This window comes from Adiantum capillus-veneris, chromosome 23 (assembly GCF_014529385.1).
Source record: "Adiantum capillus-veneris isolate H3 chromosome 23, ASM1452938v2, whole genome shotgun sequence".
NCBI lineage: Eukaryota > Viridiplantae > Streptophyta > Polypodiopsida > Polypodiales > Pteridaceae > Adiantum > Adiantum capillus-veneris.
In genome coordinates this window covers 134,533,749-134,561,013 of record NC_140953.1, presented here as the reverse complement: position 1 = coordinate 134,561,013, position 27,265 = coordinate 134,533,749, and positions in this window count along the sequence as shown.

Below are 27,265 nucleotides of genomic sequence, written 5' to 3'. Positions count from 1 at the left end.
TTTTCACTTTTGCAACTCTTGAGCTCCTCCACTCTCTATCTACACCCCAGGCTAGACATGGATGCTTCCACATCCTCTGCATCTACACCCACATCCACCCCTTTGTCACGCTTGATCCTCTTCCTCGAGGACACCAAATACAAAGGGAAGTTGGAACTCCACACCTTTTTTACTCGTCTCCGTGACCTTGACGCCACAATTTCCCTTCACATGGATACATTTGCCGAGATTTTTGCGTTCTTGGAGGAGCACATCATAAAATATTCTGTATCTATCTCCCCACATGCAAGGATCTGGGTGCCTTGCAATCTTTTGTGCTATATACACAAAGGTGATCGCCCATTCTCCAAGCGGTTGCGACGATTCCAAGAAATTGCCACCGATGCATGCCGTTTCTTGGATGAGCAAGCCCCAGGGGTGTCAGCGCTCAAGAAGCACAAGTTGGGGGTGGAGTACCTTTCTCGGCTCGCATTATTTATCTTCTTGGTGAGTGAGGAACCTGATTTGGAGGAGCTCCGCTTACCACACCTTCAGGTTGGGTCCTTTATCAAGGACACCAAGGAGCAGGAGGTTATCCCCATGAGCCTTGCAGCGGAAGCAAAGACACTCTGGCTTGAGTACCCCAGGGGGCTCGAGGAAGTGGTTGAGAAATCCATAGTTGTGGCTGGCCCTAGTGACACTCCAGTGCCACTACCATTGACGGATGTGGCTATCCCAAAGGTAGAAATCAGCCGCTTCTCCTCAGTGGTAGTGGATGGGGAGGAGTATGTGTTTATGCATGATTTGGAGAAAGCATTTGGCCTGCGCATGGATGAATGCTAGAGCATGCTTTGAAACAGCACCAAATGTCCCTTAAACAATATGCCAGATGCCCTAGAAAGCAAGCTCTTGCCAGTTGGGGCTTCTGTTGCTGACACTATTGCAGTTGTATTTGCGGATGTCCTGGCAGTAGAGCAGTTACACGTGGCTGAGGAAGAATTCCAAGCCACACAAGCCAAGGTTGAGGCCGCTAGGATGCGTATGCCACTATGCAACCTCCTATCTGATGATCCAAAGCTCGTAGCTGGGGTGCATGGGAGCATTGACTTGGATGCAAAGGGCAACAGGGAGGAGGACGACAAGGAGCAGGAGGTAAACTGTATCATAATTTTCATGTTACTATTTTATCCTTCATTGTATTTTTTCTCAACCTTCATCGGTTTATGACAGGATATCGTGGAGCTTGATGATTTTACTGCAAGGATGGGTGGCAAGCGGACGGGCTTTGGACCTCAAGCTTCCCTTGCGCATTACCTAGGACAAATCCCCCCTGGTGATGTGGCCATTATCCATAATGAATTTACTCCCCAAGCCCATTTTATGTCTTGGTCGTTGAAAGCTTTGAGCAAGTTTTTGTGTTTGAGCACCATTGCTCAAACTGCGCATCTTGTGTTCCTAGTGCGTAGATCCCTTGTATGCACAGCGTTTGGCACTGGCTTCCGTGGTAAAGTGCTTGCCCAGATAGGGATACATGCTTCCATTGGCTCAACTGACCCAGAGGCCATAGCGCAGTCCCTCTTGATTGGGGAGTTGCCTTACGCGCAAGATAGGTGCCAGGAAATGGTCAAGAAAATTATGAACTCCTCAGATACATGATGTAAAATCACCGTTTTGGAAGTAATAAAAAATATTCGGAATTGTCTCTCTATCTTGCAAATTCTTCTAAATGTGATTTGTCAATCTTGAAAATTGTTATAATTGGTGATATGTATCAATAAGCTGTCTTTTTTGCCTGAAGTAACAACACAACGGAAGTTGGATCCACATGATACTGTGGAAAGTATAAAACACATTTGAGTGAGAAGCGGTTTCTCTAAAGTAATGATGCAAAACCCATTCTTTTGAGTTAATTTATGTATTTTAAGTATCCTAGGGGGTAGAGAAGCCTACCAGGTGCCAAAAAAGGGGTGGCCACAAGGGCGCGCAAAGTCATCTCATTACAAAGATAATAGACACAGTAGACACAAATGTTGATCATATTGTCATTGCAAAGTGAAAACATTACAAGGATAAGGGTGTGGAATACAAAAAGAGGGGTAACTTCGGCTAATTCTCGAAGCTTCATCGCAATCGACGTGCAAGCTGGATATCTTTTGGCTGTATTGTCACGCGCTTTGCATGAATGGCGCATAGGTTGGTATCTTCGAATGCCGAAATGATGGGGGCCTCTGCAGCTTCTTGAATACCCTCTAGCGCTATTGCTTGCATTCTATACTGATTTCCATAGCTTTGAAGCACCTCCTTCAGTGTGCGAGCAAAGGGGGCGCGTCGAATCAAAAGCTCTGTAGTCTTCTGATAATGGCGGATTTCTGCGAATGCCCTTGCTATTTTTCGGCGCCACTGCGGTTGACTTGGGGGCACTTGCACATTTGTTGGCTAGAGGCATTTAGGCTTCTTGAAAAACTTAGACTTGCACCTGTTTACATGCTTAGGGGCTGGATCTGCAGCCTCTTCTGATTCATCCTCTTCCCTTGTCTCCCGATCTTGTGGTGTGGGGAGAGCTCCCTGGCCTCGAGGCAGTGTCTTCCCCCCAACAGGCACCCGGTGTGCGCGCGGTATTTTAGCTCGCAGCCATGGTGGCTCACTCTCTGATTCAGTGTCTGTATGGACCACCCGAGTCTTGGATGGTCCTGCTTGTGATTGTTGGTGCGACGGCTTCTCCCTATCGAACTCTGTTGTTTGCTGGCTCTCTTCTTCTCTCCAGCGCTGGACACGTTGCTTCATTCTTTTTCTAGGTGTTATATCTTGAGGAAATGGAGATGCAACAGCCCTCGATGACTCTGGTGCCCTACTACCATGCCCACTACCAGAAGAGTTCCTGGAACGGCCAGGTGTTCGTGGCCGTTTTCTTGTGCCTTTAAGCCATGCCGACTTCTGACATCCTTGGAGGGTGTTTTTGTTGGTAGGCGGATGCTCTTTCGCGGTTTGTTTGGTCCGCGCCATTTCGTATGGTAAGAGGTCACCTGTTCTTAAGAAATGAGTGGTTTATGAGAGCATGCAATATTTATAAGGGCCCATTTAAAAAGGGCCCTATTCACACTAATTTTGAAAAAAAAAACTATTTTTTTAAAATAAACATGTCGCTAAGAGTTGGACCCTGCGTTCACATGTAGTGAATCGTGCAGAATCACTTTGATCCTTATGGCACTCTGCATCGCCGCCATGCAGCATGCTTGGCGGGACCTTGCGACATTTACCACTTGTTGCTATGCTCTTGACGACTCCATTTCCGCACTTCAATAGCAATCTTGGATTGTCGTGCACGCTCCATTGTGAGCTTACGAGCAAATGTTGTGCGAAAAAACTAGTTGAACATCTCCTCCAAATAATTGGATTGCACCATTCCACCACCATGTCGAGTATTTTTGAAGTACACTCCCCTTGCTCTATAATGGGAGTTCTCCATGCCTTGAGTGCTAAAAATTTCAAGCGATCCATACTTGTGCATAAAAAATGCACCATGCACAAACAAGATATGCTGTTCACATGAGTAAACGATCCACATTATTTAATAAAAACAATCCCTTGTAATAAATACACCACGTAACATGTCTTACCATGTAATATGTGATGTTATTTTCACCACAATAAAGGGTGAAGACCTTGGTAAAATCCGCCAAGGCTTCTTGAAATGATTGGGGTTGTTCTTTTGTTGTGCTATTAAAGCCCATAAGCTTGACCATTTTATCAAAATGTGCCCAAACTTGCTTGCGCTTGTTTGCAAACTCGCCATTTGAATCATTATTAGTAGTAGCTTTGCATAACTCCTTCCAAAGCTCCCAAAGGTTACCTGCTTGCTGGTTGGAGCTATTTTGACCATCATATCGACTTGGCTTTCCTTGGGAAAATTTCTTCAAAAAGTGTCTAAGCATGGCTTGTTGAAACCTTCTAAGATCCAAAAAATATGTTCCACATTGTGTAAGGAAATCCCTTCTCCGAAAGTCTTATGGATTGTTGCTTACCTTTTCCCCTTGTCTTTGTTGCGCACGAAGCATAAAGGGAAGTTGACATTGTGTCCTCAATGTGTAGGTATGTCCCAATGCGGGAGAACACATCTTTGTTTGTGGCCTTCTTTGCGAGGTTGACCTTGTGAGAAACGGGAAATAGGTTTTCCACAATGCCATGTTCTTTGAGGGCATCATTTAGGAGTTGGAAAATTGCTTGATAGGCTTTGGGGCTGATTCCAGCATCATCACAAGCTTGTTGCACGTCATCATCACTAACCACATTTCTCAATTTACGCATAAGTGCCTTGGTGACTGCATCCTTAATGTGCTTACCTCCAGGTGATTGTAAGATAGAAATCACATCCCGGGTATTGAGACAACTAGTGAGAAGGTTGACTCGATCATCTTGGCTTGTTCCACCGCATGCCTCCTGGATGAAGTTTCTAGCAACAAATAAAAATAAATGCTAGAAAATAGTGTGAAGTAAGAATGCATCATGCAATTAAAGACCAAATCACCTTGTGCCTGTAACTCATCGTTTGCGTGCTCCTACCGAATGTGCAAGAGTTTCAATGGATGAATACGTGCGTTTGCGTTCCCTTGCACCAAGGGGTGTTTCTTTCAAGTATGTGATGGTGTTGGCAAGCTTCTTAATGTGGGACTCCTTTTCTTGCATTTGTTGTTCAAGAGTTGTAACCACTCTCTCCGAAGAGGCAACACTCTCTTGTAATGCCGTCGTCTTGAGGTTTAGAGCTTGACATTCGTGCATCCCCATATGCAAAGAAGCACCTGCACCCATACACAACCGCTTGCAATAGCCTAACAAGCCCGCTTCTCCCCTCCCAAGAAATCGAAGAAATGTTGAAAGGCTATTAAAGGATGGATGGAAGCGGCTTATAGGATCGTAAGGTTACAAATGGCGATCCACCCAAATGTCAACATTGGTCTCACAAGCGGTGCGACGTTCCTGTGATGACCTTTGATCACCCTCACTAGCGGTCTTCGGTGCAAACGCCGTGGGTAAGCATATATGTATGATTTTGGTGTGCAGAGTACGTGGTGGTGGAAGCAAACCATTTGTGATGTCCATGAGCACCATGGAAGCTGTTGCGTGAGGAAGCAAATGATGAAAAGATAGAGAGAGAGGGGTAGGGAGATTGGGGAAAATGGGAGGAGAGGAGGAGGGAGGGGGGGGAGGGAGAGATTGGGGAGGAAGAGGAAGGTAGGGGCAGGGAGGGAGAGGAGAGGGAGAGAGGAGGGAGAAGGGAGGAGGAAGAGAGAACAACGTGTTTTTTACTTTTTGGGGGAAAAGATTTTTGAAAAAATGGACTTTCTAAGCTTGTGGTTAAAAAATGGGTCAAAAAATGATTTTTGGATATGTATATATGTTGGGAGGGAGTTTTAAATAAAAAAAAAGTAAAAATGGATTTGTTATAAAAAAAGTCAAATTTTGACTCTTAGTGATCCACGTTTTTGCTGATGTGGTCACACCCCTATGCTTCCTTCACTTAAAAGAAAGCTAAAGAGAGAAAGTAACCCCTTAGGTCCACATCCTACATTTGTCTAAAAAAAATGCTAGAAAAGCTCAAAACTACCTTCTTCACTGGCCCTTGCCCCCTTAACCCCACACAACATTAGCCTTAATCCGTAAAAATTAGAATTCCTTAGAAGGCCCATGCAAGGTTCATATTTCTCATAATGCTCGCGATAAGCTAGGTACAAGTAGCAAGTATGTAATTTCTCCTCTCAACTCTATCCCCCCCCTCTCTCTACCTCTCTCCTATTCTCTCTTTGTGGACCTCTCCCATCACATGTATTATACAACATACATATCTGACCAAACATCACATGGATTGGGCCACTCCCAATAAATAAATCTAAGACATCTCCTCTCTTTTTCTATATAAAGGGAGAACATGTCACTCTCAGGGGATCACAACCACAAGGTAGCAATTCTTAGAGAAGGAGGGTATGGTAGCTATCACCACGCCGATGATCATTAGAAATCCATTATGCACCATCGACGACAACTCTCTCTCTCTCTCTCTCTCTCTCTCTCTCTCTCTCTGTTGGAATTAGGGTTGCAGAGAAACCCACATAGCTTGGAGAAGACAAAGGAAGCTCAAGGCACACAATGGAGAGTGTATTACTTAGTGTGCAATGGAAAGATAGATAGCCCTAGAGTGATGGGCGTATATACAATGCTTGGGGGAAAAAACCACCTAAAGAAGGAAAAAATACCCCGGCGGTCCTAGTGTGTTCACACACATCACTACCACATGTAGATGGTAACAAAACCCCCCTGGAGTGATGCGGTTAAGGAGAGCTAGCACATGAGTAAAAGGAAGTGCCATGCCGTGAGGACATGTTCAGTTCACAAAGGGGAATAAGGCCAAAGCTTTGCGGAAAGCTTCAAGTTTCTGACGAGACAATGCCATTGTGAAAAGATCTGCAAGGTTGTTTTGTGTTGGCACATAAGCCAAGCCGATCTCTCTTGCTGGGAGCCTCTCCCTTACATAGTGGTAATGTAACTCAATGTGCTTTGTGCTAGCCTAAAAAACTGGGTTCCTTGCAATTGCCAATGCGCTGTGACTGTTAGTGTAGATAGTGCTGGCATTGTCATGTCCAACACCCAAATCAGCCATAAGGCGTCTGAGCCATACACACTCAACCGTAGCTGTGAAGACTGCGCTGTACTCAGCCTCACAACTTGAAGTGGCCATAATAGGTTGCTTCTTGCTCAACCATGTGATACATGAATTTCCAAGCATGAAACAAAAACCACTTGTGGACACTCACGTGTCAAAACAACCAGCCCAATCTGAGTCCGAAAAAGCATGTAAGTCTGGCGGCAATGATCCCCCCTTGGGATAAAATAAGCCAAGATGTAAAGTGCCACTAAGGTAGCGGAAAATCCTCTTGATAGCCTGCGAATGCTTAGACCCTGGGCTATGCATAAATCTGCTGAGCTGTGAGACTGCAAATTGAATATCAGGCCTCGTTGCATACATAAATGAGGCAGCCAACAGCAGTTTGGTAAAGAGTGACATTAGCAGGATTTCCAGCATCATGTAGACTCAACTTCAATACCATTTCCATGGGAGTGGCAATAGGTTTGCAATCCTCAAGTCCAAACTTACATATCACTGTCTCTATGCAACTTTTCTGACACAAGGCAATACCACCATCACACTGCTTAAACTGTATACCCAAGTAATGATGCAACAGCCCCAAATCTTTCATCTTGAAATTAGCATTCAAATTAAACTTAAATTCAACAATATGTCTCTCATCTGGTCTAGTGATCAGCAAATCATTGACATAAAGAACCACAATGAGAAGTACATCACCCTCACGCTTTACATACAATGTGCTTTCTGTTGGACTGTTACGAAAGCCTTGTTTGACCAAATGAGTGTCAGCTTTCTCATACCAAGCACGAGGAGATTGCTTCAACCCATACAAAGCCTTCTTACATCTGCACACTTTGTTCTCTTGTTCTTTTATGAAAAAACCACGAGGCTGGGTTACATAAAATTCCTCAAATATGTCACCATTCAAGAAAGCAGTAACAGTGTCTTATTGATGTATATCCCAACCAAAATGAGCTGCCAATGCACATAGAAAACGCACAGGAGTCATACAACAAGTGGGAGCAAAAGTCCCTTTATAATCTATGCCTTTTGCCTATGCATAACCCTTTGCAACAAGTCGAGCCTTATGGTGATCGATGTCACCATCTGGCTTGCGTTTCAACTTGTAAACCCACTTCGTACCAATGGCCTTTTTGCTAGGAGGCAAATCACATAAAGTCCATGTGTCATTTTCTATAAGTGCATCATATTCTAATTGCATGGTAGCCATCCGATTTTCTGAATTCTTTCGTTCATCAAAAGATAGAGGCTCCTCAACATCATGTAAGCTAGACACAACAAAAGCATAACAATCTCATGCATGGCGAGAGCTTGAACGAGTATGACTAGAGAAAGGTGCATCCAATTTACTGTCACGCAAAGTGTACACCAACCATTTTGGCATACCTCTAGCCTGCTCATTTTCAGCCTTTTTCTCATCAAGTACATCATGTACATCTGCATCAGTAATAGGATGATCTATAACATTTTTAAAAACCTTCATAGGTTGTACATTTGCTTGATTGGAACTTACATTCGTATTTCCACCACTGAAAAGAGGCAACAAAGTGTCATAAATGTCTTGTGAGCTTACATACTGTCTCTAGTATATGACAGCAAGGGTTGAACAGAATCTTCCACAAACACTACATCCCGTGAAATGGAAATACGTTTTTCTTGCGGATGATACAACATGTAACCTTTGCTTTCTGCACTATAACCAACAAAAATACATTTGACAGTCTTATCATCCAATTTTCTGTGCTGTGTTTGTGGCACCAAAGCATATGCCAAACAGCCAAAAACACACACTGTGCTCAATAGAAGGCTTTCTATCATGCCATGCTTCATATGGAGTAATTGACTGCAAAGCTTTCATAGGACACCTGTTTAGTACATAAGTGGGACACATGATGGCCTCAAGCCAAAAAGAATACGGCAAAGCTTGACTTTTGACCATACTTCATGCCAGTGACCTGTTTTTCCTCTCAGCAACACCATTTTGCTAAGGTGTTTAAGGCACTCTACATTGGTGTTTTATCCCACGACTAGCCAGAAATGCATTAAATTCATGAGATATATACTCCCTCCCTAGATCAGAAGGGAGGTTTCCAATAGTACATTTCGAGACATTTTCAGCCATAGCCAGAAATTGTTTGAAGCACATAACAACTTCGGACTTCTCTTTAAGCGGAAATACCCATGGATGCCTGGAGTAATCATCAATGAAAGTCACGAAGTACAGGTAATTGCCCAAGCACGGAGTTTGCATGGGCCCACAAACATCATTATGCACAAGCTGCAACCTGCATGTGGCCCGAACTAAACGATCCTTTGGAAACTTAGAACGCTGCATCTTACCCAAAATACAGCCTTCACAAACATGTTTGACAGGTGCTTCAAGAGGCGACAAAGAAGCAACCATATCTGATTTTTACAAATGCAGCAAACTGCCAAAATTCAGATGACCAAAACGTGCATGCCAAAGTTTTGCATCTGAAATAGCCCTTGAATCTGCAACAGCATTTGCAAAATTTTGTCCACACTTGTCATACAAAGTGAGCTTATACAGCCCACGGCACAAAAGGCTAGATGCAATAATTTCATCACCAAAACTGAGATCATGAACTGTACATCTATCATCCACAAATTTGACTACAAGTCCAAGTCCAGCCAGTGCGGATCCAGACAAGAGATTCTTCTTGATCCTATTCTATAAAGTGCATCAACAAGTGTGAAGGAATTGTCATTTGTAGCAGTAATCACAATCTTTCCAACTCCCTAAACTGGATAAGAGGCATTGTTGGCACAAGTGACAGAATTCCCATGAGGGACAGACTCGAGAGAGGTGAACAATTAACGATGTGAGGTAATGTGCTTTGTAGCACCACCGTTGAAATACCACACATGTGAATCTGTAGCAATTGACAAGCATGCATCATGGACATGAGGATTGTAAGTGCACTCTGTGCTAAAAGCCCATTCTGCATCAGCATCAGCATCAGCAACAGAGTCTCCTTTCACAGAAGACTCAACAACGACTGCATTTGTAGTGGAACCAGCATTTGCAGTGGAACCACCATCTTTCTTCTTAGCCTCTTTGGCCTTCAACTTAGGACACGACTTGATCAAGTGATCATTAGCTTTATAATAATGGGAACGCATCTTCTTTTTTTCCTTGTCACCAGAATTGCTCGACGAATTGCTGCCAGTAGAAGCATTAGGAACAAAAGTTTTGCCACTCGGAGCAGAACCATAAGAAGTGGTTGCATTACTATTACCACCCTTTCTTTGAGAAGCAATAAAAGCCTGTTCAACTGCACGACGTCTAGTCTTGTTTTTTCTGGAAAGTGACTCTTGCAATAGCAATGTGCATAATGCATCAAACTTGACAACTTCTGGATTGCCTTGGGTCATAAGTCTCCAAGTACTAGCAAAAGTCTGGTAAGAATCTGGTAAGGCATCAAGAACACTCTGCACAAGGGAACTGTCTGAAATGACTTCTCCTGCAGAAATAAGTTGCTCATTGATATCCTTGACACTAGCAAGGAAAGATCATCTTCCTCATGCATAATCTTTGACTCCAACTCTTCACGTAGCAAAGAAATTTTAGCCTCATTGCGGCTTGCATTAAGACCTGCTAGAATATCCCAAGCCTGTTTTGCAGATTTTGCTGAACGGATGTGAGGAACAATGGTACGCTTCACAAACAACGCAATCAATGCATGAGCCTGCGCATCCTTAACATCACAACAAGCTTGTTCTGCCATAGGCAAAACAACTCTAACAGCAGCAATCCTTGCAGCAAGACCTGCAACATCCTCAACATCGCCTACATCCTCAGAACCAGGACGTACATCAATGCCCTGCACAATGTTCCAGACGCCCTTTGACACAAGAACATGTTGCATCATATAAGCCCACATAGGGTGATTGTCCCCATCCAACCTGTCCTCAACAGCAAACATCTTGAACACATCTGTGTTGTTGTTGTCAGCCATGGTAAATGCTGCACCTGATGTGAAAACTGCCCAAAAATAGGAGAAATGGAGCGAGAACAACACGTGCTATATAGCACTAATAGTAGAAGACTGTAAGACGCATGTTATGCAGAAAACAGCACTCACAAAAATTTTGCACAAAATGACAAAATAGCCTATGCAGTACTGCCTGCACTGGAATCGAAGGTCGAAATGAGCCCGAATCGAAAATCTGAGCAGACTGAGCTCTACGAGCATATCCAAAGTATTTGTCGACCTGTGAACACTCGCCAAAGCTCACTGAAGTCGGAGAAAGCGAGTAGGCGTGTGCTAGAGCAGCTTGCGACTAAGCCCAGTAGGACGCAACCTGCTCTGATACCAATTGTTGGAATTAGGGTTGCAGAGAATCGCACACAGCTTGGAGAAGACAAAGGAAGCTCAAGGCACACAATGGAGAGTGTATTACTTAGTGTGCAATGGAAAGATAGATAGCCCTAGAGTGATGGGCGTATATATAATGCTCGGGAGAGAAAACGTCCTAAAGAGGGAAAAAATGCCCCGACGGTCCTAGTGTGTTCACACACATCACTACCACATGTATATGGTAACACTCTCTCTCTCTCTCTCTCTCTCTCTCTCTTCTTATGCAGTAGCATAAAATCTTTGTTCAAACCATTAGTTAACACACACTACCGCACTTTGCATTATGGTATCTCACAAATCATACCAATAGTCTTAGCCGCATGATATGCCACACACTTTGCTAGCACCATTGGCAAAGTGGTGTGGAATATTCCAATTCTTGGGTTCTAAATGGCATTGTGCACCATGCAGCCAAGTAATCCAAAACCATCAACAATAAGCATCCTTGTGGGCATGCCAGCGTGAATGGATGGGCAACAACAAGAGCGCTCTTCTCTATAAACCACCATTCAGTCGATTTGTAATATATACACACGTATTCGATGTTTGTGACTCAGGAGTTTTAGTGTGATATTTGATGTAATGTTTGAAGATCTCTTTCTCTCTATCTTCCTCCTTATCTCACAATTTCCATGTGCACGTACTCTTTATTGTCGTTAGTATGTGGACAGTGTGTACTATTTGACTACCTTTGTTGGATGAGCACGAGCATCCTAGCTCTTGTATATGTGTGTGTGTGTGTGTGTGTGTGTGTGTGTGTGTGTGTGTGTGTGTGTGTGTGTGTGTGTGTGACACTCTGTGAGTCCCTATAGTGCGTCCTAGCCACACATCTACTAGGTGGTGCCTCCAAGTGTCTATCTTCCCCCACTGATGAGGTCCCTAGGCATCGTCCTAGTGTAGAGGCCATCGGGGTCAATTTGTCTGTCTCATCATAAAAATCATTAGGGAAAGAATGACCTCTCCATGTTCTCTTAAGAGTGGAATAGATTTAAGAAAGCTACAAAAAGTAATTGGAGCTTAAATCACTTCACACACCACATGGTAATAATTATGAATTTTGATTCTACTAACTCTCTTCAATACTTGCACAAGTGGATAAAGAAATTATCTTGTTTGTGCAGCATATTATCTACAAGCGCACTCCTTGTTTTGTAAAGAAATATGGAAGCTTGTTATTCTGGTCTACTCAAGGTATGGAGAAGTCTCACTACCAATCAAGAACCAAGTTTTTCAAACATAGTAGACATGGTGGAGGAGCTAAAAAAGCTAATGGCTTGCTTAAAGTATCCCAATCCAGGTTGTATTGGATGTGAGCCTTCCACCCTTGACATAGCCACACTTTCAAACCAATCTTAAGATTTTACCACATGACTAAATCTTAGGCAAAGTTTTGCGAGCATGGCTTAGAATAACTTTTCAAGTATTACCTTGTGGAAGCCTCTTTGGCCTCAAAAAATAGTTTGAATGGCCAAATCTTCAAGACATTCGTGATTCTCAATTTTGCCCTAAAGTTTCAAACTTTCTAATATGGTGTTTAATGCAACCTGAAGGTAAATATAAATAAATAAATAAATAAATAAATAAATAAATAAATAAATAAATATATATAAATTATGTTGAGATATTCGAAAGTCATCATAAATTTGTTCGTTGATCATCCTTTTTTTATTTATTTTGACTTGAAAATTATTCGTTTATATATGCTTTACTAGTCTTATGTGTTCTTATAGCCTTGTTAGAAGTTATGGCATGCATTAATATGCTAAAGAAGACATAGTCAATACGGCAAAAGTTATCGATTTCTTATAGAAAAGCCATTTTTTCTTTGAGCTCCCAAACTTTGCAAACACAAGAGTAGAGTCTTTCGAAAGAAATTCTTATTTGGAAAACAAAATGTTATCAAGATTAAAACCCTTATCAAGATCTATATACCTCTAGAGAGAAAAGAAGGACATTTCTTTTAAGATGCATTGCTAGATAATCATTGGAGGCAAAAAAGTTACATAAAATCCATCTCTAGTTAAGTTACATAGAATCCATCTCTATTCAAAAGCTACATGGAATCCCATTAGAATGCCTAATGATACAAAATTCTCTCTATTAATAACCTTCATTGAGAATGTGTATCTATTACGGAAGGAGTGATTGTATTCCTAATGTTGACTGGTTCCCTTGTAGCATAGTTGTAATGAATCAACAAAAATTTTAGTCCATGGATGCCATCGACCCAGCTAGGACATGGAAGCATCACGTGGGTGAGTGTGTGCGAGTAATGAGTAAGAAAAGAGTGTGGAATAATGAGAGGCCATCTAGAATAGAAGAGAAAACTAATGAAAGGGATTAGTGGTCACACACACGTTACCCCTTATGCTCTTTGTTACTAATCCTTGTAGGAACATCCTAAACAAGAGCTCACCTAAGCTCATGGGTTACGATTGTTAGGAGATAGAATGTAGGTAAGTAGATGATAGAGTAGCTTACTTAATGGAGAGACAATTTTTCACATACGAGAGATTATAGAAGAGAGAGAGAGAGAGAGAGAGAGAGAGAGAGAGAGAGAGAGAGAGAGAGAGAGCACACAATATACGTGGTTCACCCAATGTGGGCTACATCCACGGGAAAGCAGCCAGTCAATGGCGTTAGTACTTCAAAATAGAAGTAGGTTACAAAGGGGTTATACCCTTAATGGAGCTCCTACCTTGTTTCATTCTCACCACCTCACATCAACTTCACAATGCACCACAATGCGTTTTTTGTGTGTAGAAAAGACCTCCTTTTATAGGCAAAAAGGGTTGTCCTCTCTCACGACAGGCAGCCCTGTGTAGTCGCCCTTGTGTAGACAAGTCCAAGTTGGAGTCTCCAATGCGCCCATGTGTGGTCGCCCTTGAGAAGACAAGTCTGCCTTGAAATCAGCCACTGGCCATTGAATTCGGCCAACGACCATTGACTAATTACGACTAACCGATCTGCCATTTTTCGACCCTTTTTCAATCGTCGTCCGATCATAATATTACGACAAAAAGGAATATTTTGATGAAGGCAGTCTCGAGCAAAGCTCGATTGATACTGGGTGTGGATTTTTGGTTTTTCGTCGAGTGATTTTCTTCATGCACGATGGCTTCTCCTCATAACGGGGGCCTTACAAATGTGTGTTCTTAATACTAAAAATTACAAGGGGTAAATCAAGCTCCATACTTAACAACAATTAGAGTGATATATGCACAAATTTTAATCTACACACTAATCTAATCATGCACACAACACCATAAATAGACACAGAATAGGTAATTAGGCATTTATAGAGCGATTAGTTCTTAATACACACACACCAGGACATTAATACACAACGTTTATAAAAACCAAGCTAGAACCATAGGACTGAAACTCAATGCGTGCATTAACAGATTTGTGAACAGAGTACATGTTGCTCCAAGCCTCCACCTCCATAGCTTCCTTCTTCTCCTTCTCTAATTTATATCTTCTCTCAAAATAATCTCTCTCCTTTCACATGATCTACAATCACTTATATGCCTAGGGTTTAAAAAATGAATGGCTGACCGTCCAAGACACATAGAGTAAAATAGTATATAAATTTGGAACTCGTAAAAAGTCCATGAATCTATAGATGGTAAATGAAAAAATGTGCATATGAGGGAGTAGAGCTACATTTTAAATTTGAAAGAGCTAGAATTTTATAAAAGTCCTTACAGTGCTAGGGAATCTAAATTTTTTTTGAGTAAAAAGGGATAAATAATGGAGCCAAATGAAAATATTACCTTTCATAGAGAAGGATAGCATTTCCTAATTCCTATCTTTTAAAAGAATAAGAAGCCCTTCAAATCCTAACATTGTCATTTGATGAACACAAAACTGGGATGGTGGGACCCTCATTGTGGTCACTGTTGGAATTAGGGTTGCAGAGAAACACACATAGCTTGGAGAAGACGAAGGAAGCTCAAGGCACACAATAGAGATTGTGTTTCTTAGTGTGGAATGGAAAGATAGATAGCCCTAGAGTGATAGGCGTATATATAATGCTGGGGGGGAAAAACCTCCTAAAGAGGGAAAAATTCCCCGGCGGTCCTTGTGTGTTCACACGCATCACTACCACATGTATATGGTAACAAATCCCCCCTGGAGTGATGTGGTGAACGAGAGCTGGCACATGAGTAAAGGGAAGTGCCATGCCCTGAGGACATGATCAGTCCACAAAGGGGAGTAAGCCCAAAGCTTTGCGGAAAGCTTCAAGCTTCTCACGAGACAATGCCTTTGTAAAAATTTCTGCAAGGTTGTCCTGTGTTGGCACATAAGACAAGGTGATCTCTCTTGTTGAGAGACTCTCCCTGACATAGTGGTAATGCACCTCAATGTGCTTTGTGCGAGCATGAAAAACTGGGTTCCTCCCAACTACCAATGCGCTTTGACTGTCAATGTAGATAGTGTTGGCAGTGTCCTGTCCAACACCCAAATCAGCCATAAGGCGTCTAAGCCATACACACTCAACCGTAGCTGTGAAGACTGCCCTGTACTCAGTCTCACAACTTGAAGTGGCCACAGTAGGTTGCTTCTTGCTCAACCATGATATACATGAACTGCCAAGCATGAAACAAAAACCACTAGCCCAATCGAAGTCCGAAAAAGCATGTAAGTTTGGCGGCAATGATCCCCCCTTAGGATAAAACAAGCCAAGATGTAAAGTTCCACTAAGGTAGCGGAAAATCCTTTTGACAGCCTGCCAATGCTTAGACCCTGGGCTATGCATAAATCTGCTGATATGTGAGACTGCAAACTGCATATCAGGCCTCATGTTGTATACATAAATGAGGCAGCCAACAACAGTTTGGTAAAGAGTGACATCAACAGGATCGCCGGTATCATGTAGCCTCAACCTCAAACCTGTTTCCATGGGAGTGGCAATATGTTTGCAATCCTCAAGTCCAAACTTACATTGCAATGTCTCTATGTAACTTTTCTGACACAAGGCAATACCACCATCACACTGCTTAAACTATATACCCAAGTAATGATGCAACAGCCCCAAATCTTTCATCTTGAAAGTGGCATTCAAATCAGACTTAAATTCAGCAATATGTCTCTCATTTGGTCCAAATATCAGCAAATCATTGACATAAAGAACCACAATTTGCACACTTTATCCTCTTGTCCTTTTATGAAAAAAACCGCAAGGCTGCGTTACATAAACTTCCTCAAATATGTCACCATTCAAGAAAGCAGTAACAATGTCTGATTGATGTACATCCCAACCAAAATGAGCTGCCAATGCACATAGAAAATGCACAATAGTCATACGACAAGTGGGACCAAAGTCTCTTCATAATCTATGCCTTTTTGATGTGCATAACCCTTTGTAACAAGTCGAGCCTTATGGCAATCAATCTCACCATCCGGTCTGCTTTTCAACTTGTAAACCCGCTTCGTACCAATGACCTTTTTCCCAGGAGGCAAATCACATAAAGTCCACGTGTCATTTTCTATAAGTGCATCATATTTTGATTGCATGGCAGCCATCCAAATTTTTGAATTCTGTGCTTCATCAAAAGTCAGAGGCTCCTCAACATCATGTAAGCTAGACACAGCCAAAGCATAACAATCTGATGCATAAGATGCATGGTGGAGCTTGGACGAGTATGGCTAGACAAAGGTGCATCCAATTTACTGTCACGCAAAGTGTGCACCAACCATTTTGGCATACCTCTAGCCTGCTCATTTTCAGCCCTTTCCTCATCAAGTACATCATGTACATCTGCATCAGTAATAGGCTGATCTGTAACATTTTTAGAAACCCCCATAGGCTGTACATTTGCCTCATTGGAACTTACATTCGTATTTCCAACACTGAAAAGAGGCAACAAAATGTCATAAATGTTCTGTGAGCTTACATTACTGTCTCTAGTACATGGCAGCAAGGGCTGAACAGAATCTTCCACAAACACTACATCCCGTGAAACCAGAATACGTTTTGTTTGCGGATGATACAACTTGTAACCTTTGATTTCAGCTGTATAACCAACAAGAATACATTTGAAAGCCTTATCATCCAATTTATCGCGCTGTTTTTGTGGCACCAAAGCATATGCCAAACAACCAAAATCACGCATGTGCTCAATAGAAGGCTTTCTATTATGCCATGCTTCATATGGAGTAATAGACTGCAAAGCTTTCGTAGGACACCTGTTTAGTACATAAGTTGCACACATGATGGCCTCAAGCCAAAAAGAATGCGATAAAGCTTGACTTTTGACCATACATCGAGCCAATTCCGTTAGTGACCTGTTTTTCCTCTCAGCAACACCACATACATGTTGCATCATATAAGCTCACATAGGGTAGTTGTCCCCATCCAACCTGTTCTCAACAACAATCATCTTGAACACATCTGTGTTGTTGTTGTCAGCCATGGTAAATGTTGCACCTAATGTGAAAACTGCTCGGAAATAGGAGAAACGGAGTGGGAACAACATGTGCTATATAGCACAAACCGTAGAAGACTATAAGGCACCTGTTATGCAAAAAACATCATTGTTATGGTGTGCATTGATATTCTAAAGAAGACATAGTCACTAAGGCAAAAGTTATCGACTTATCTTTTTCTTATAGAAATTTTTTTTTTTCTTTAAGCTATGTCCATGCATCCCAAACTTTGCAAACACAAGAGTAGAGTCTTTAGGAAGAAATTCATATCTCGAAAAGAAAACCCTCTCAAGTGTAAAACCCTTATCAAGACCTACACACCTCCAAAGAGAAAAGATGGACATTTCTTTAAAGAAGCATTGATAGGTAATCATTGAGCCAAAAAGGTTACATAGGATCCATCTCTACTAAAAAGTTACATAGAATCCATCTCTATTCAAAAGTCATGGAATCCATCTCTATTCAAAAGCTCCATGGAATCCCATTGGAATGCCTAATAATATGAATTTCTCTCCATTAATAACCTTCATTGACAATGTGTATCTACCACAAAAGGAGTGATTGCATTCTGAATGTTGGTTGGCTCCCTTGTAGCATAGTTTCAATGAATCAACAAAATTATCAATCCATGGATGCCAACCACCAGGCTAGGGCATGGAAGCATCACATGGGTGAGTGTGTGAGAGTAATGAGTAAGAAAAGAGTGGGGAAATCATGAAAGTCCATGTAGAATAGGAAGAAGAGAAAGCTAATGAAATGGATTAGTGGTGACACACTCGTTAACCCTTATGCTAATCATGCAATGCTCTTCGTTGCATTCCCTACTAATCCTTGTAGGCACATCCTAAACATGAGCTCACCTAAGCTCATGGGTTATGATTAGAGTGATGTATATCAAATTCTAATTTACACACTAATCTAATCATGCACACAACACCATAAATAAACACATAATAGGTAGTTAAACCATTATAGAGCGATTAGTTCTTTATACACACATTGAATTAATACACAGCTTTAATGAAAATCAAGAGAGAATCATAGGACTCAACTTAAATGCGTGCTTTAATCATTTTTTGAAGAGAGTACATGTGGCTCCAAGTCTCCACCTCCATAGCCTCCTTCTTCTTCAACTCTAATCTAGGTTTTCTCACAAAATGGCCTCTCCCCTTTCAGATGATCTACAATTCACTTGTATGCCTAGGGTGTTTAAAATGAATGGCCAGCCGTCCAAGGCACATAAAGTAAAATAGTAGATGCAATTTGGAACTCGTAAAAAGTTAGTGAATCTATACATGGTAAATGAAAAAATGTGCACATGAAGAAGTTGAAAATGGATGCTAGTGTTGGATGCTTCCAACATTCCCCCCTTCCTAAGCTTTGTTGTCCTTGACAAAGCCATGTTGTAGTGGACAATTGAGGAAGAATGCTCCCACAAAATAAAGAAATCAAGAAGGTAGCAATTCTCATGCCCTTGTGTAGACATGTCCAAGTTGGACTCTCCAATGTGCCCATGTGTGGTCGCCCTTGAGAAGATAAGTCTGCCTTGAAATCAGCCACCGGCCATTGAATTTGGCCACCCACCATTGACTAATTACAAGCAACCGACCTGCCATTTTTGACCCTTTTTCAATCGCCGTCGGATCATAATATTACGACAAAAAGGAATATTCTGATGAAGGCAGTCTTGAGTAAAGCTCGATCGATACTGGGCATGGATTTTTTGTTTTCTGTCGAGTGATTTTCTTCATGCACGATGGCTTCTCCTCATAACGGGGGCCTTACAAATGTGCGTTCTTAATACTAAAAATTACAAGGGGTGAATCAAGCTCCATACTTAACACTAGGTTGGTAACCTAACAGGACATAAAAATGTCCTTTCAGGGTTTCGAAAAAAACCTCCAAAACCATAGTAGATCCACTCATTTTGTAAAATCCTTCCATGAGGTTATAGTTCAAGGCCTACTACACATGGAAAAAATAAGAAACTTGTAAAACTTCTCATCTTTTGGTCACACCAAGCCTCCAAAGTTGATGGACCAGTACATTTTCATCAAAACAGTCATTTCTTACGTTTTGTTGCATAAAAATAAGATTAGGGATTTTTGTAGGATTTGAGATAAATTCCCTAGTTAACTTCAATGGGTTGGTGATCAGAACATATGATTGCTTCTCACTCACTATTTTTTGTTTTGCCAAAAGAAATAAGTACAAAAAACTTAAATTTTTACCATTCTGCAAACCTATCATCAAAGTTTCTATAGCCACGCTCAATACAAATAATATATGCATGTTTTCTTAGTTTCCTATTGTCCTTTAGGTTCATAAGGAGCCATGGAGCATGTCAAAAGAATAATACATCTCTTACCAAGGGGAATCTTGGGGACAAAGATGAAGTGCTAAATATAGAAAACATGAAAAAACTGGGTTCAACATTATGAGTTGTAGAATCCCATAGAAACTATTCAATATCTAGCCAAATTTGATCCTTATGACTAGATATGGTTACTACCTAAAAAATGCATGTAGTTGTCACAAGAAACTAACAATATTGAAAAAGCTATACTTGATATACTAGAATGTTTCGTTTTCTTATATAATCGAAAAAATCAACCATCGTTGTCTACTATGCAAAATAGGGTATTAGGTGCCCCAAAACTCAAGGAATATTAGCTTTATGTTACAATATGCAACATAGAAAATCAAAACTGCATTTGGATATCATGAAAGCCACCAAAAAAATCATAGAAGAGCTAAAATTGGCTAAAAAGCAGGATTTGACAATTTTTGTAATTTGGTCATAACTTACAACTTTAACATTTATTTCTCCCTAGAAGCATCAGGACATGTTGAGGTCTACTAAAGATAGTTCTCTAGCATTATAGACCTCACAAACATGAATTCTAGAGTGGTATAGTTGCAAAAAGTTGAAAAAAGCCAAAAACAGGACCCGTTTTTTCACACAATTTAGGTTGTGAAATGTTGTGCAAGGACAAGGTTAAAGAGGGAATTGATATTCCAAAAAAATGTCGAGTTTTTTTCAGCTCATGAGACAACTTTCTAGACAGATAGCACCTCAAAATCCATTTTGAAACTCTAGACATAATTCAAGGAAAATGGTCACTTAACAGGACATAAAAATGTCCCATTACCAACCTAGTGTTAACAACAATTAGAGTGATATATGGACAAATTTTAATCTACACACTAATCTAATCATGCACACAACACCATAAATAGACACAGAATATGTAATTAAGCATTTATAGAACGACTAGTTCTTAATACACACACATCAAGACATTAATACACAACTTTTATAAAAACCAAGCTAGAACCATAGGATTAAAACTCAATGCGTGCATTAACAAATTTGTGAAGAGCGTACATGTTGCTCCAAGCATCCACCTCCATAGCTTCCTTCTTCTCCTTCTCTAATCTATATCTTCTCTCAAAATAATGTTGGAATTAGGGTTGCAGAGAAACGCACACAGCTTGGAGAAGACGAAGGAAGCTCAAGGCACACAATAGAGAGTGTGTTAATTAGTGTGCAATGGAAAGATAGATAGCCCTAGAGTGATGGGTGTATATACAATGCTCGGGGGAAAAAACCTCCTAAAGAGGGAAAAAATGCCCCGGCGGTCCTAATGTGTTCACACACATCACTACCACATGTATATGGTAACAAATCCACCCTGGAGTGATGCGGTGAACCAGAGCTAGCACATGAGTAAAGGGAAGTGCCATGCCCTGAGGACATGATCAGTCCACAAAGGGGAGTAAGCCCAAAGCTTTGCGGAAAGCTTCAAGCTTCTCACGAGACAATGCCTTTGTGAAAAGATCTGCAAGGTTGTCCTGTGTTGGCACATAAGCCAAGCGGATCTCTCATGTTGAGAGCCTCTCCCTGACATAGTGGTAATGCACCTCAATGTGCTTTGTGCGAGCATGAAAAACTGGGTTCCTCGCAACTGCCAATACGCTCTGACTGTCAGTGTAGATAGTGTTGGCAGTGTCCTGTCCAACACCCAAATCAGCCATAAGGCGTCTGAGCCATACATAGTCAACCGTAGCTGTGAAGACTGCCCTGTACTTAGCCTCACAACTCAAAGTGGCCACAGTAGGTTGCTTCTTGCTCAACCATGATATACATGAATTGCCAAGCATGAAACAAAAACCACTTGTGGACACTCACATGTCAAAACAACCAGCCCAATCTGAGTCCGAAAAAGCATGTAAGTCTGGCGGCAATGATCCCCCCTTGGGATAAAACAAGCCAAGATGTAAAGTGCCGCTAAGGTAGCGGAAAATCCTCTTGACATCCTGCCAATGCTTAGACCCTGGGCTATGCATAAATCTGCTGAGCTGTGAGACTGCAAATTAAATATAAGGCCTAGTTGCATACATAAATGAGGCAGCCATCAGGAGTGTGGTAAAGAGTGACATTAGCAGAATGGCCAGCATCATGTAGAATCAACTTCAAACCTGTTTCCATGGGAGCGGCAAAGGGTTTGCAATCCTCAAGTCCAAACTTACATAGCACTATCTCTATGCAACTTTTCTGACACAAGGCAACACCACCATCACACTGCTTAAACTGTATACCCAAGTAATGATGCAACAGCCCCAAATCTTTCATCTTGAAATTAGCATTCAAATCAGACTTAAATTCAACAATATGTCTCTCATCTGGTCCAGTGATCAGCAAATCATTGACATAAAGAACCACAATGAGAAGTACATCACCCTCACGCTTTACATACAATGTGCTTTCTGTTGGACTGTTACGAAAGCCTTGTTTGACCAAATGAGTGTCACCTTTCTCATACCAAGCACGAGGAGATTGCTTCAACCCATACAAAGCCTTCTTACATCTACACACTTTGTTCTCTTGTCCTTTTATGACAAAACCGCGAGGCTGGGTTACATAAACTTCCTCAAATATGTCACCATTCAAGAAAGCAGTAACAGTGTCTTATTGATGTATATCCAAACCAAAATGAGCTGCCAATGCACATAGAAAACACACAGGAGTCATATGACAAGTGGGAGCAAAAGCCCCTTTATAATCTATGCCTTTTTGCTATGCATAACCCTTTGCACCAAGTCGAGCCTTATGGCGATCGATCTCACCATCTGGCTTGCGTTTCAACTTGTAAACCCACTTCGTACCAATGGCCTTTTTGCCAGGAGGCAAATCACATAAAGTCCATGTGTCATTTTCTATAAGTGCATCATATTGTGATTGCATGGCAGCCATCCAATTTTCTGAATTCTGTGCTTCATTAAAAGTCAGAGGCTCCTCAACATCATGTAGGCTAGACACAGCCAAAGCATAACAATCTAATGCATAAGATACATGGTGAGAGCCTGAACGAGTATGACTAGACAAAGGTGCATCCAATTTACTGTCACTCAAAGTGTACACCAACCATTTTGGCATACCTCTAACCTGGTCATTTTCAGCCCTTTCCTCATCAAGTACATCATGTACATCTCCATCAGTAATAGGCTGATCTAAAATATTTTTAGAAACCCCCATAGGCTGTACATTTGCCTCATTGGAACTTACATTCGTATTTCCACCACTGAAAAGAGGCAACAAAGTGTCATAAATGTCCTGTGAGCTTACATTACTGTCTCTAGTACATGTCAGCAAGGGATGAACAGAATCTTCCACAAACACTACATCCCGAGAAACCATAATACGTTTTGTTTACGGATGATACAACCTGTAACCTTTGCTTTCAGCACTATAACCAACAAAAATACATTTGACAGCCTTATCATCCAATTTTCTGCGCTGCACTTGTGGCACCAAAGCATATGCCAAACAGCCAAAAACACTCATGTGCTCAATAGAAGGCTTTCTATCATGCCATGCTCCATATGGAGTAATAGACTGCAAAGCTTTCGTAGGACTCCTGTTTATTACATAAGTGGCACACATGATGGACTCAAGCCAAAAAGAATGCGGTAAAGCTTGACTTTTGACCATACATCGTGCCATTTCCGTCAGTGACCTGTTTTTCCTCTCATCAACACCGTTTTGTTGAGGTGTATAAGGCACTGTACATTGGTGTTTTATCCCACGACTACCGAGAAATGCATTAAATTCATGAGACATATACTCCCCCCCTCGATCGAAACGGAGGGTGCCCACAGTACATTTCGAGACGTTTTCATCCATAGACAGAAATTGTTTGAAGCACATAAAAACTTCAGACTTCTCTATAAGCGGAAATACCCATGCATGCCTGGAGTAGTCATCAATGAAAGTCACGAAGTATAGGTAATTACCCAAGGACGGAGTTTGCATGGGCCGACAAATATCACTATGCACAAGCTGCAACCTTCATGTGGCCCAAACTGAACCATCCTTTGGAAATTTAGAACGCTGCATCTTACCCAAAATACAGCCTTCACAAACATGTTTGACAGGTGCTTCAAGAGACGGCAAAGAAGCAACCATATCAGATTTTTGCAAATGCAGCAAACTGGCAAAATTCGGATGACCAAAACCTGCATGCCAAAGTTTTGCATCTGAAATAGCCCTTGAATCTGCAACAGCATTTGCAAAATTTTGTTCACACTTGTCATACAAAGTGAGCTTATACAGCCCACGGCACAAAAGGCTAAATGCAACAATTTCATCACCAAAACTGAGATCATGAACTGTACATATGTCATCCACAAATTTGACTACAAGTCCAAGTCCAGCCAGTGCGGATACAGACAAGAGATTCTTCTTGATCCCAGGTACATAAAGTGCATGAACAAGTGTGAAGGAACTTCCATTTGTAGCAGTAAGCACAATCTTTCCAACTCCCTGAACTTGATAAGAGGCATTGTTGGCACAAGTGACATAATTCCCATGAGGGACAGACTCGAGAGAGATGAACAATTAACGATGTGAGGTAATGTGCTTTGTAGCACCACTATCAAAATACCACACATGTGAATCTGCAGCAACTGACAAGCATGCATCATGGATAGCAGGATTGTAAGTGCACTCTGCGCTAAAAGCCGATTCTACATCAACATCAGCAACATAGTCTCCTTTCACAGAAGACTCAACAATGGCTGCATTTGTAGTGGAACCAGCATTTGCAGTGGAACCACCCTCTTTCTTCCTAGCCTCTTTGACCTTCAACTTAGGACACGACTTGATCAAGTGATCATTGGCTTTACAATAATGGCAACGCATCTTATTTTTGCCCTTATCACCAGAATTTCCAGACGAATTGTTGCTAGCAGAAGCATTAGGAACATAATTTTTGCTACTCGCAACAGAACCATAAGAAGTGGCTGCATTACTGTTACCACCCTTTCTTTGAGAAGCATTAGGAACATAATTTTTGCTACTCGCAGCAGAACCATAAGAAGTGGCTGCATTACTGTTACCACCCTTTCTTTGAGAAGCAATAAAAGCCTGTTCAACTGCACGCTGCCTAGTCCTGTTTTTTCTAGAAAGTGACTCTTGCAACAGCAATGTGCATAATGCATCAAACTTGACAACTTCAGGATTTCCTTGGGCCATAAGTCTCCAAGTACTAGCAAAAGTCTGGTAGGAATCTGGTAAGGCATCAAGAACAGTCTGCACAAGGGAACTGTCTGGAATGACTTCACTTGCAGAAATAAGCTGCTCATTGATATCCTTAACACTAGCAAGGAAAGTGTCCATATGATCTTCCTCATGCATAATCTTCGACTCCAGCACTTTACACAACAAAGCAATTTTAGCCTCATTGCGGCTTGCATAAAGACCTGCTAAAATATCCCAAGCCTGTTTTGCAGATTTTGCTGAACGGATGTGCGAAAAAATGGTGCACTTCACAGACAACGCAATCAATGCATGAGCCTGCACATCCTTAACTTTCCAACGAGCTTGTTCTACCGTAGGCAAAACAACTCTAACAACTGCAATCCTTGCAGCAAGACCTGCAACATCCTCAACATCGCCTACATCATCAGAACCAGGACGTACATCAATGCCCTGCACAATGTTCCAGACACCCTTTGACACAAGAACATGTTGCATCATATATGACCACATAGGGTAGTTGTCCCCATCCAACCTGTCCTCAACAGCAAACATCTTGAATACATCTGTGTTGTTGTTGTCAGCCATGGTAAATGCTGCACCTGATGTGAAAACTGCCCAAAGATAGGAGAAACAGAGCGGGAACAACCTGTGCTATGTAGCACAAACCATAGAAGACTATAAGGCACCTGTTATGTAGAAAACAACACTGATAGAAATTCTGCACAAAATGACGAAATAGCCTGTGCAGTATTGCCTGTAGTGGAAACGGAGGCTGAAATGAGCCCAAATCAAAATTCTGAGTAGACCAAGCTCTTCAAGATCTCCCAAAATATTTGTTGAGCTGTGAACGCTCGCCAAAGCTCACTAAAATCGGAGAAAGTGAGCAAGCGTGTGCTGGAACAGCTGGTGACTAAGCCTGGGAGGACATGACCTACTCTGATACCAAGTGTTGGAATTAGGGTTGCATAGAAATGCACACAGCTTGGAGAAGATGAAGAAAGCTCAAGGCACACAATAGAGAGTGTGTTACTTAGTGTGCAATGGAAAGATAGATAGCCCTAGAGTGATGGGCGTATGTACAATGCTCGGGGGAAAAAACCTCCTAAAGAGGGAAAAAATGCCCTGGCGGTCCTAGTGTGTTCACACACATCACTACCACATGTATATGGTAACAAATAATCTCTCTCCTTTCACATGATCTACAATCACTTATATGCCTAGGGTTTAAAAAATGAATGGCCGACTGTCGAGGACGCATAGAGTAAAATAGTATATAAATTTGGAACTCGTAAAAAGTCCGTGAATCTATAGATGGTAAATGTAAAAAATGTGCATATGAGGGAGTAGAGCTACATTTTAAATTTGAAATGAGCTAGAATTTTATAAAAGTCCTTACAGTGCTAGGGAATCTAAAAAAACTTTGAGTAAAAAGGGATAAATAATGGAGCCAAATGAAAATATTCCCTTTCATAGGGAAGGATAGCATTTCCTAATTCCTATCTTTTAAAAGAATAAGAAGCCTTCAAATCCTAACATTGTCATTTGATTAACACAAAACTGGGATGGTGGGATCCTCATTGTGGTCACATACAACCCTGATTACATGAACTATAGACACCTGGGTGCATCCAATTTGATTGCATAGGGAAAGACTGCACAATGGGGCTCGTAATGCACATGGGAGAGCAAAAGAGGTGATTTGTGTTGCCCACTTCTAGCAAGCCATGTTGTTGCTTGCAACAATACCTTTTTGATAAAAGTTGCAATCATCTTGAGCCATTTAATACTACTTACCCCCGATAGCTTGTGCAATTATGCATGCGTTTTTGCAACTATGTGAAATTGGCACTCCCTCCACACACACACACACACACACACACACACACACACACACACACACACACACACACACACACACACACTTTGCCACGAATAAAACGACCCCTTCATTTACAAGTTTCCATTTTTCAGCCCTCTTGTACATGTAATTACAGTAATTCTTCAAAATAGAAAAAAACCCTTCGGATGAACTTAGGTGCCACAATTAAATATTTTGAGGTGGACCCCTTGGAGACATTGTCTACTGCTACTCTTCTAGCCTTACCTGTTGTCTAAATGACCTTGTCGAGGATGAGTCATAATAGAAAGACTTGTTTGGATTGGATTGTGGGTTCCCAAATGGACTTAGGAATGAGTCTATGCTTGAATTCTAATGTGGCACATTTCAATTGTCTATATCTTTCATGTAAGAGTTCACCCTACCATTTT